Below are 12,947 nucleotides of genomic sequence, written 5' to 3' on the forward strand. Positions count from 1 at the left end.
GACCGAAGGTGCGAGAAGAGTAGCGCACAGATCATCTGTTGTTTACCCGCTCTTTGTGTATGGTTGGTTTCACACCTATTCCAACAAGACATAAGGCATCCATGTCCGCTTCGAAGCCATCGCTCGTGTGTCGAAAAGAGAATAGTAGATTGGGACCAACACTTGGCGGGGATAGGAGGCAGAACAATCAACTGGTTTCCTCGATGGAAGGAAAGAAAGGAGGGAGTTCTCTTCTCATGTGGGGACTACCCAAACATCCCGTTGATAGGAACGAGGGGTTGCATTAACTACAATCCCGCACTTGCTATAAGACAGTTAGGGTACCCCATGAGGGGAGCACCGACGGAAGAAAGCCTCTCTCCTTTCCTTGTGAGAGATTTCGTTGCGCAAAGTTTCAAGATTATACAAAGAGTCCATAAGTCGTGGGAAATCCCGTTAAGGAAAGATAAAGAACTTAGGGGCATTTGTAATGGAATCATTGGTGGTTATTGTTATACCCTAATTTCGTCCAGGGACCATTGTTTGATGGCATGCAACCTTCGCTTGACCGCTTCGAGGAACTTGACACCCATCGTTAAGCAATCTGTGAAGTTCCGCGACATGTCGGGAGTCGAAAGGAAACATTATTGCGTAATCTGTAAAGTTCCGTAACATTCCAGAAGCCGAAGAGGGGTGGTTGGATAATCCGTAAAGTTTCATGACATTACGGAAAGAAAACAAGTATCGTTACGTAATCCATAACGTTACGGAAAAAGAATCAGCAAAAAAGGGGGTGAAAGGGAAGAGAAAAAAGATGAAAATCAAATCCAAAACAATTCCGTAAGGCTTCCGTAACTTTTCCGTAAAATACGAAAAGGGGGGTGAACTTAGAAATTCAGGTGCGCTTAGAAATCTTCTTCATTAAGTCTCTGGGCGGCAAGCACCTCCCTTTTTTCCTATAAATAGGGGAGGGGGGAGCTGTTTCAAAATGTTCAAGACCCCTTGGCTATGCATTTCGGCTATTTTGGGCAAAAAACACGTTTTCGTGAAGAAAAATCGAGTCGAAGTGCTTCCGTAACGCTTCCGTAAGCGATTATATGGAAATTCTTCATCGTTCTTCACTGTTCTTCATCCGTTCTTCGTTCTTCAACGTGTAAGTTTTCGAATCTGAGACTCCCAATTCATTTCTTGTTTTGTGTACTTTCACTTTAATTTCGTTTACTTTCAGTTTTCTTTTATTCTGTTTTTAACGTGCTTTAACCATTTTTTAAAGCCGTTTTCTCACCTAATAAATGATAAAAATGAATTTCAACCGATCATTTATGTTGTAATCTCGTTTAATCACTATTAAAACAAAATCTAACCGATCGTTCACGTTGTAACCACGGTTAAACCATAAAAAGGAAAAATAATAAAAAAATAATCAAAATATCCTAAAAAATAATAATAAAATAATCAAAATATCTTTGAATAAAATAATCAAAAAAATCAATCGGACGTTTTTCTTTGGAAGTTTCCTTGAATGAATTGACTAATAACCAAAGTGAAACTAAGGCTAAAATCAACTTAGAAATCAAGTTTTGTCCGCAAAAATAAAAAAAAAAATGTTTTAAGGTCCAACACCTTAAACGGTCCTCTTTGCTTTTATCGGTTAACATGGACCGTTCAAAAGCATAAAATCAACACATCACTTTACTACCTTTTGCGAGAACTACGTAGGTCTGATTTCCTCTTCGATGAAGGATACGTAGGAGCAAAAGCCCTGCTTTTGTCGACCTCGTGAGATGGTTAGAGGTCCAACGCCTTAGCTTTCTAACCAAGTAAAATGGATCATTTTAAAGGTTCAACGCCTTAAATGACCATCTTCCAAGTAAAAAAGAATCACTTGATTTGCCCCTTTTGAAAGAACTACGTAGGTTTGATTTCCTTATCACAATTGAGGAATATGTAGGAGCAAGGGAAACACCCTTGTCGACCATAAAAAGATAAAAAATACAAAAAGCGTAAAAGACATAAAAATGTAAGAAAGGGAAAATAAAATAATTTGAAGTCATATTTGCACATTTGATTAAAGGCTGCCATCCCTTGTGATTGGCGTGTGGGGTGCTAACACCTTCCCCATACGTAAATACAACTCCTGAACCTTTCACACTTAAAGTTCGTAGACCACACCTTTTCGGTTTTTCCGACGTTTTCCTCGAATAAACGTTGGCGGAGACTCCACGCATTTTCCTTTCTTAGAAGACGCACCCGTGAGCCCTCGCGTCGCCCTCCTACCGAAGGGTAGGTTGCAACAGTTGGCGACACCACAGGAGACTATTTTTAGAGAGTTAGGCCTTCTAATCTCGTGCAATATCATGACTTCCTCTTTTGTCGGTTTCCTTTTATTTCTCTTACGTTCTTGCATATAACTCTATGATGCTTTTAGTGTGTTTTTGAAATGTATGCATAAGATAGATATTTATTCATTTGATGCACACAACACCAACACCTTTTCTGCACACACAGTGAATTGAAAAGGGGCCCTATACCTAGGTGGCAAATTTCCCCAGATGGGGCACTTTTACAAAATATTTCCCAAACTGGGGTCGTTTTCAAAAATTTTACGGGGAGGGGTTGTTTTTCACGTAAATTGCATGGGAAACATAGCAAACCGCCATTGCCAATGGCGAGTTTGCTGACCATCTCCCACGTGGCAAGGAAAACGCCAGTGGTGATGGCGAGTTCATACCACCTGCAAATCGCCAGCCCTTCTAGCGAGTCTGAGCACAGGTAAGCAAACTGCCAGTCAAATTAGCGGTTTTGCTTTTGCAGGATTAGCTTTCTTTTTTAGAGGGAGATTCCAGCTTTTTCAGACGAAAGTAAAAAAGGCAGGCACGTTTTTCAGGTAGGGGAGTTGCAACTGCCATTGGAAACTTGAGGGCAAGTTGCAACTCCCACCAACGAGTTAGGGAAGAAGAATTAGCCAGTGCTGGTGGCGATTTAAGGGCTATATAAACCCTAAATTCATCTCAACGTTGCAATTTCAGTTTTTATCTCAACGTTGCTGCGTGCTCAAATTTTAGTTTTTAAATTTGTGATTGTTTAGGAATTCCGCTTATTTGCTTCTTCAACGTTGCTGTACTCAGATTTAAGGGCTTTATATACGCGAAATTCATCTTAACGTTGCTGTGTACTGAGATTTCAGTTTTTAAAATTGTGAGTGTCTAGGAATTCCGCATAAAGTTTTGTATTTGCTTGTTCAGTTTTAAATGTTTGAATGAGGCTATAATTTGTGTTATGATTTTGCGAAAGTAATTTTTTTTATTATGAATAATTAATTATATTGTACATAGAAAACTAGGTTATATTTTAACAGGAGATCAACAAGATTCCAATTCCTATAAATATGTCTTATTGTTATTGAAAAATGTTCTTTTTTAAGAGGATTATCTTTCATTTTTTATCCATTATATTTTTGTCTATTGATCATGTCATAAAGAAGCTCCTTAACACTCTAATTATAGATAATTGTAAGAGAACCTTTTAGTGTGTGCTTGATTTAAGGCGATGAATTAAACTTGAAATTGATTTCAGCTGAAATGAGATGAAAGTGGTAAGGTGAAGCATTTGATAGGAGTGTAATAAGTATGAAAGTTTTAGAAAATGATGGGTGCCTCCATGGGCGAACAAAACTTTCACAAAATGAGATCAATTGGGGTAAAAATAAAGGTACTGGGACAAGCAAATATAAGTAATTTTTTTAAGTAATTTTTTAAAGTAATCTCGGTACAAACTAAAGTTTTGTATTTGCTTGTTCAGTTTTAAATATTTGAATGAGGCTATAATTTTTTTATTTCTTAGTTTCCAGTAAAACAATTTGTATGCTAATTTTTTTAAAGTAATTTTTGATTAAAAGTAAATTTCAGCTTTCAAGTATTTTTTTTTTTTTTAGTTTCCAGTAAAATAATTTGTATGATAATTTTTTTAAGTAATTTTTAATTAAAAGTAGATTTCAGCTTTCAAGTAATTTTTTTTAAGTATTTTTTTTTAGTTCTTAGTTTGCAGTAAAATAATTTGTATGATAATTTTTCTAAGTAATTTTTAATTAAAACTAGATTTCAGCTTTCAAATAATTTTTTTAAGTAATTATTTTTATTTCTTAGTTTTCAGTAAAATAATTTGTATTATAATTTTTTTAAAGTAATTTTTAATTTAAATTAGCTTTCAGCTTTCAAGTAATTTTTTTAAGTAATTTTTTTTTATTTCTTAGTTTGCACTAAAATATTTTGTATTATAATTTTTTTTATTTGCTACATTTTACTATTTTGAATTTATTATGAATAATTAATTAAAATATTGTTTTTGTAGGTACACGATGAATTCGGTTATAACAGTGTTGTATTTCAATGGAAGGGTATATGAAGATAATGATGGTGTAATATTTGAAGGCAGTAAAAAAGAGATTCAGATTAAACGTGGAATTAGTTTCAATGCTTTGAAGAAAAAAATTGGAGACAAGGTAAAGTTAGAAAATAATGAAATTATTTCTGCTATTAGTTATAGATTTTTAGTGTCAGGAAAATATATTGCCTTGCAAATTTGCGACGACGAAGACGTTGAAACGATGCTGGAAAGTTTTAAACAACAACAAGAAATGTCAGTTCTAGAATTGTACATAGAAAAGGATGTGGCTGGTGGTTCAATGTTTCATTCTGCAAATTCCCTTACATCATGTGGAAATTATTTATCTAATGATGACACACAACCGCCAACAAATATGAGCAATTTAAATCTTGACGAAGATGATGATGATTATCTTGTGTCTAACTCATACGTTGAAGAGTCGTTAGACGAAGATGACAGTGTTGACGGTATATCAGATACCGACAGTGAAGTGTCCGACATGATTCCACCAGTAAGAATTGTTCACCCAGCAGAAGGTATGATTTCCTCTTAAAAAATATGTCAATACATTTATTATTTAACGACAATCGTATTAAAGGCCAAATAAGTATGATTTGAATTTTTTTTTGGACTATAAGGTGTACAAGGAATTCAGAATCCATTTTGGAATGATGCTTTGCATTATAATAATATCAACTGGAGTCATCCTGATGAGGAGGACATTTGTGGTTTGGAGATGCCATCCAGTTTTAATGTTGGCCAAGAATTATATGTTGGCATGGAATTTGATAGTAAAGATGCGGTCAAGAATGCGGTCAAACAATATGTTATGAAGGTGCATCAAAGTTTCAAAGTGGTTGAAAGCAAATGGGACAAGTTGTGGTTTGTTGCGTGAATAAATATGCAGATTGTCCTTGCCCTTTCTACATGAGGGCAATTCTATAAAAAAAAACTGATTCATGGAAAGTCACTCAATGAGGTGGACCACACACATGTCTCAATATGACCATGACCCAAGATCACGAGAAACTTGATTCAGATTTAATTGCCACTTGTGTAGTAGGTACGTATGTTATGTTCATATTATGTTATTGTTTAGCCTTAATTGTCATTTATATTTTGTTATTCTATTGACAGGCATGATCAGAGAAGATCCATCGATAAAAATTTCATTGATTCAAGAGAGGATTAACAGTCAATTTGCGTACAAGGTGTCGTACAAAAAAGCTTGGTTGGTGAAACAGAAAGCCATTGCTATTGAATAACTAATATTATCAAAATTATATTTATAAATCAACTAAAACTAACCTAACTAATATTCTTAAAATTATATTTATAAATCAACTAAAACTAACCTAACATAAACCTAACCTAAATAATATTAATATGTGAACTGAAATTATTTTAACACATGTATATATAACAGAAAAATATAGGGCAAACAGCATTAAAAAAAATTAACTTACCGGAAGCGCGTATTAAGAATAGCAATCCAAAGAATGTATGAAGAATACACAGTGTAGTGTTAGGACAACGCAAATAAGATTCAAAACTTCACCTACAATACGTAAAATATTTCTCAATTAAAATTGAAATATAAATTAAACTTAACTTAATATATATAACACAAAAAATTTTAAAATTTTCAGTTAACATAATACTTACAAAAACACCTAATACCAACAGAAGAAGAAACAATGCAATGGAAGAAAGGAATGCAGTGAGGAAGATAAGCAGAAGAAGAAGAAAGCATGCATACGGAGTCCCATATCTCGCGTTTTATAAAAAAAAATTTTGAAGCTCAACTCGCCAGTCAAACTGGCGAGTTCTTCCCTGCACCAAAGCTGCAACTCGCCTGCACCAATGGCGAGTTCTTCCTGTCTCTCCTGCAGCAGCAGGTAGCCTGTAAGGCAGGCTGTGCTCTCCTGCCAGGAACTCGCCAGTTTGACTGGCGGTTCCCCCATGCATGGCGAAATCGCCAATGGGGATGGCGGGTTCCTCAGTGCAGCAAACTCGCCATTGCCAATGGCGGTTTGCTCAGAGGCCCATGCAGTTTACGTGAAAAACAACCCCTCCCCGTAAAATTTTTGAAAATGACCCTAGTTTGGGAAAAATTTTGTAAAAGTACCCCATCTGGGGAAATTTTCCTACTTGGGTCCATGGGAACATAAGGAGTGGAGGTGAATATGTGGTCATGCTAGGTCTCCGACTTGCTTGATAACAGTGAACCCTCATCTAGAGTTTTTCTCTTTGATAACATATTGTTGCTGGTAGTCCCTACTGCCGCAATATGTTCTTTCGAAGGGGATGATACCTCTAGAAACCATCAAGAGAGATATGACAACCTTGGGAATTATCACTAAAAGCCTTTTAGTTCCTCCCATTTAGGTTCCTAAAATAGGGGCACGGAGCAAACACGTTGCGTGCCTTTTAAACATTGCCATGCATATAACCTAAATGTCATGTATGCCTTTGTTGTATGATTATTTGTGGATATTGCCATACTGTGTATATCCCCGTGTTGCACTTTTGCACGTCTGCATCATGTCGTCACGCATGCATTGTATGTTGGTCTTGTCTTTTCTCATGGGAAGCCGGAAGATCCGTATCACCTTCTTAACTACACACCTGGGGCACTGCGCCCTCGAATGTGCAAGTAAGAAGAGATAATTTTCCGGGCTCTCATGTTTGTAAATGCATTCATATCATGCATCGCATAAACATCTCTTCATGGCATCATAATGAACATATCGTTCCTGCAATTGTCTGTTATCATATTCCAGCCTCACATTTTGCATGAGTCATTGCATCATCATGCATATGCGTTCAACATACTTTTTGTTCTACAAACTGCATACCTTTTATTTTCATGTTTGCTCATGCATGATCCTTGTGTTCTCCTCTACAAAAAAAAACAAAAAAAAGGGGAAGCGTGAAAATTCACACTACATTCTTAGTTGCATGTGTTAGGTACCATGAACCAACCATGTTTGGATCATAAACCCATTTCTTAAAAAAAAAACACAACAACAAAACAAAATGATTGAGCGTGGTACCTAATGCGTGGTTAACTAGGAAATGATGTTTCTTCGGGCATCTCAATCTCATAATTACATTTTCCATGCATAGCTTAAAGTATTCCCGAGTCTTTCATCTCTATGAAATATTGTTGAAGTATTGGCGATCAAAATTGCTATTCCTTGGATTACGGGGTTGAACCAAGCTCATGCTTTTACGAAAAGGTTCATCAAGTCAAGTTGAAGTATGGAAGTAACCATCTTGCAAAAAATTAGGGCAAAAAATGGATCGAGTTACATCATTGCTTCGTCTACTGCCAAACACATTTAGGACTGTTGATGTCCTTGTTACTTCTTGTTTCACCTTGACAAAGATGTAATGAACCATGTTAAAAATCTAAATTGATTCAACCCCATGTCCTGCATAAAAATTCGCAATACTTCAACTGTGCATCATTCACATACATCCATGCTTTTCATTGGTTGCATTGTTCATCGCATTCTTTCCTTGAAAAAAAACGAACTTAATCATTGTTATCAAAAAGAAAAGAACACGCTTTACGATGCCCTTACCGAACCCGTGCTAGAGCTAGAGTAATAGGTGAAGTAGAGGAGGTGCAAGAGCAGATGAAGGCCGACATGGAGGCCATGAAAGAGCAAATGGCCACAATGATGGAGGCCATGATGAGCATGAAGAAGATAATGGAAGCCAATGTGGTTGTAGTTGCCACTACCAGGGCTGTTCCTAAGGTGAACCCGATGCCCCCATCTGATATCAACCAAATGAATCATCCAACCTCAGATATGGTGGGCAAAGATTTGGGAAGTACGGACGACCCCATGATGTGCGAATTCAAAACGAGCATGCCTTCCCGCCATATGGCTTGCCTCCCAACTATACGCCACCCAATGTGGCGTACACTCCCAATGAGAATGTCAATAACTCCACTCCTATACCCATTGAGAGCCAGCAACCCCAAACTGATCATGCACATGTCTCTTAAACCGTGGGGGAGACACATGAAATTCCTCACCATAATCTAGCCGACTCCAAGCCTTGCCTCCGATATGCCACTGAAGGGCAAGCAGTTGGTGGTATACCCCTGCAAAACACTTTGGAGGGCCCTCAGTATCACCCACAACTACACCTCTTGCATTCCACAACAAGTAAAAACCCTCATGCTATGGCAGAAATGGGAAAGTTGGATCATCTAGAGGAAAGGCTCAGGGCCATTGAAGGAGGTGAAGATTATGCCTTTGCTAACCTAGAAGAGTTGTTCCTAGTACCCAATATCATCACCCCTCCCAAGTTCAAGGTGCTGGACTTTGACAAGTACAAGGGGACTACTTGCCCCAAGAACCATCTAAAGATGTATTGTCGGAAGATGGGGGCATACACAAAAGATGAGGAATTGCTGATACATTCCTTCCAACAAAGTCTTACTGGGGTAGCTGTTACCTGGTACACTAACTTGGAACCTTCCCGAGTCCATTCTTGGAAGGACCTAATGGTTGCCTTCGTTAGGCAGTGTCAGTATAATGGCTTCGAATAGGATGCAACTACAGAACATGTGCAAAAAGGGGGCACGGATCTTTCAAAGAATACGCACAAAGGTGGAGGGATCTGGCAGCCCAAGTGTTTCCCTCAATGACGAAGAAAGAAATAATAACAATGATAGTAGACATATTACTAGTGTTCTATTATGGAAAATGGTGGGTTACACACCTTCAAGCTTTTCGAATTTGGTCTTCGCTGGCGAAATGATCGAAGTGGGTCTAAAAAGAGGCAAATCTGATCATCACGCTTTGATAAATGCAAAAAAAACTGGGGCAAATGAAGAGGGTGAGAATGAGGGAGAAACCCATGCTGTGACTGCCATTTCTATACAGCCAAGTTTCCCACCAACCCAACAATGTCATTACTCAGCCAATAACAAACCTTCTCCTTACCCACCACCCAGTTATCCACAAAGGCCATCCCTAAATCAACCGCAAAGCCTGTCTACCGCACTTCCAATGACGAACACCACCTTTAGCACAAACCAAAACACCAACCAAGAAATGAATTTTGCAGTGAAAAAGCCTGTAGAATTCACCCCAATTCCGGTGTCCTATGCTGACTTGCTCCCATGTCTACTTGATAATTCAATGGTAGCCATAACCCCAGCCAAGGTACATCAACCTCCATTTCTCCGAGGATACGACTCGAACGCAACGTGTGCTTGTCATGGAGAAGCCCCGGGGCATTCCATTGAGCATTGTAGGGCCTTGAAGCATAAGGTGCAAAGTCTAATTGATGCAGGCTAGCTAAAATTTGAGGAGAATCGCTTGTGAATCCTAACATTGACAAGCGACACCACACATGGGGAAATTTTGAAAGCTATTGTTAGATGTCTCTAATGACTCATTAGGATTTTCAAGTTTATGCCATTATTGTAAACCACAATTACAATGCTAAATAAGATGGATAAATTTGACATCTTTGTCCCTCATCCTGGTGCAATCCTACCCCGCAAGGGCATTGGATAGAAGACTCCAAGTAGATTGGGCTAGAGATCCAAGGGAAGGCCCGAGGGTTCTCATGAGCCTTAGGGTAGATTTCGAGCCCATGGTGATGCAAGCTCCATTGGAGCTTGTAGGCCTAGGATCTTCTTCATCAATGGATTCCTTTGATTCTTGGAAGATGAATGGAAGCGGAATGGAGAAAGGAAGAGAGAGAGGAGACGCCACTTCAAGGAGAAGATGAGTCTAGAAGAAGCTCACCACCATAGGAGGCCATGGATAAGAGCTTGGACGAAGAAGGAGATGAATGAAGGGAGAGGGAGAGAAGAGCACGAAATTTTGTGCTCCAAATGAGTTTTGAAATCTGAAGTTTAATATTTAAATCATCAAAGTTGAAGAAAATGCACACACATGACCTCTATTTATAGCCTAAGTGTCACACAAAATTGGAGGGAAATTCAAATTTCACTTGAATTTGAAATTGAATTTGTGGAGCCAAAATTTCACTAATTATGATTAGTGAATTTTAGTTATGGTTCAGCCCACTAATCCAATATCAATTCCAAGATTCTCCACTATGTGTGCTTAGGTGTCATGTGGCATGAAAAGCATGAAGGACATGCACAAAGTGTGACTATATGATGTGGCAATGGGGTGTAGTAAGCAAATGTCCACCTCCCCCTCTAAAATTTAATTGGATTGGGCTTCTACCAATTCAATTAAATTTATTTCCAACCACACACATCAAATATCCACTTAGTGCATGTGAAATTACAAAACTACCCCTAATACAAAAGCTAGTCAAGGTGCCCTAAAATACAAGGGCTGAAAAATCCTATATTTCTAGGGTACCCTACCTACATTATGGAGCCCTAAATACAAGGCCCAAAAATAATGAAACCTTAATCTAATATTTACAAAGATAACTGGGCTCATACTTAGCCCATGGGCCCGAAATCTACCCTAAGGCTCATAAGAACCCTAGGGCCTTCTCTTGCATCTATGGCCCAATCACTTGAATTTGAAATTGAATTTGTGGAGCCAAAATTTCACTAATTATGATTAGTGAATTTTAGTTATGGTTCAGCCCACTAATCCAATATCAATTCCAAGATTCTCCACTATGCGTGCTTAGGTGTCATGTGGCATGAAAAGCATGAAGGACATGCACAAAGTGTGACTATATGATGTGGCAATGGGGTGTAGTAAGCAAATGTCCACCTCCCCCTCTAAAATTTAATTGGATTGGGCTTCTACCAATTCAATTAAATTTATTTCCAACCACACACATCAAATATCCACTTAGTGCATGTGAAATTACAAAACTACCCCTAATACAAAAGCTAGTCAAGGTGCCCTAAAATACAAGGGCTGAAAAATCCTATATTTCTAGGGTACCCTACCTACATTATGGAGCCCTAAATACAAGGCCCAAAAATAATGAAACCTTAATCTAATATTTACAAAGATAACTGGGCTCATACTTAGCCCATGGGCCCGAAATCTACCCTAAGGCTCATAAGAACCCTAGGGCCTTCTCTTGCATCTATGGCCCAATCTACTTGGAATTTTCTATCCATTGCCCTTGCGGGGTAAGATTGCATCACATGGGCTAAGTATGAGCCCGATTATTTTTGTAAATATTATAATAGGTTTTTCCTTTGTCTGGGCCTTGTATTTTGGCCACTCTATTGAGTAGTCTTTGTAGTAAGGACTTTTTTTTTTGTATTTTCATGTTTTTTGTCATGGGGTGAGCTTAGCTATTATAGGGGGTGTGTAGCTAAGCTCTAGCTTCTCATCTCAAGGAGGTAAGCTTAGCTATTAGAGAGGTATGTGTAGCTAAGCTCTAGCTTCTTTAGGAATCTTCTCAAGGAAGCTTCTCAAGGAGGTGATCTTAGTTATTAGAGGGGTGTGTGTAGCTAAACTCTAGCTTTTCAAGGAAGTTTTCTCAAAGAAGCTTCTCAAGGAAGTTTTCTCAAGAAAGCTTCTCAAGGAAGCTACCTAGTCTATAAATAGAAGCATGTGTAACACTTGTTGTAACTTTGATGAATGAGAGTCTTGTGAGACACAACTCAAAGTTCAACTTCTCTCCCTTTTTCTTCCTTCAATTTCGTGCTCCCCCTCTCTCTTTCTCTACCTCTTTCTTTTCCTCCATTGAAGCATCCTGTCCAAGCTTCTTATCCAAGGCTCATCTTGGTGGTGAAGCTCCTTCTTCCATGGCTTATTCCCTAGTGGATGGCGCCTCCTCTCACCTCTTCTCCTTTTTCTTCCGCTGCATCTCCATGGTGGAAAATCACCATTAAAGGACCTCATTGAAGCTCAAAGATCCAACCTCCATAGAAGCCCCACAAGCAAGCTTCCATCAAGTGGTAATCAGAGCACAAGAGCTTCAAGTAGGTGCTCCTTAAATCTCCATTAATTTTTTTGCTTTACCTTCACTTCCATTGTTGTTTCTTCATTTTTCTCCATGTATCTCCTCACATGTCTTGTGCTAAATGTTTTTAACATGATTCTTTAGAGTTTCCACCGATTAAACTTGCTATAGAAGCTAAATTTGATTTTCTATGGTTCAAATTTCTTGTTCTTGTTCTTGAACCATGAATTGTGTTGAGTTTAGGTTCCTTTGAGTTTTGTCTTGTTATTTTTGGTGGCTGAAACCTAAACCATAAAATTCTTACAAAAATATTAAAGTAGAAGAAAACCTCAAAAATCTAGAGTGACTTGTTCACCTATTGTAGTTTTGTCATAGAAGTCATGTCTAGTCATGAAACTTGTCACATAAGATTTCTTATGTTGTGCTGAATTTTATTTTCTTGTTTCTTTGTCTAACTCATTTGTTCATGAGTGTATAAAATTCTTTTAGCCTATTATTTGATTTGAGTCAAATCTTTCATGGTAATTAGTCCTTAACATGTTCATGCAAAATTCTTAGAGAGTCTTTGATTGTGAACCTTTTCTTGAACTTTTAGGTTTCCTTATGATTGTGTCTATTGTGAATTTGAGTTTTGGTGATTGAATTGCTGGCTGAAATGTTGATCCTAAGTGAATATTGAACTCCTAAAA

This window comes from Glycine soja, chromosome 5 (assembly GCF_004193775.1).
Source record: "Glycine soja cultivar W05 chromosome 5, ASM419377v2, whole genome shotgun sequence".
Classification (NCBI taxonomy): Eukaryota; Viridiplantae; Streptophyta; class Magnoliopsida; order Fabales; family Fabaceae; genus Glycine; species Glycine soja.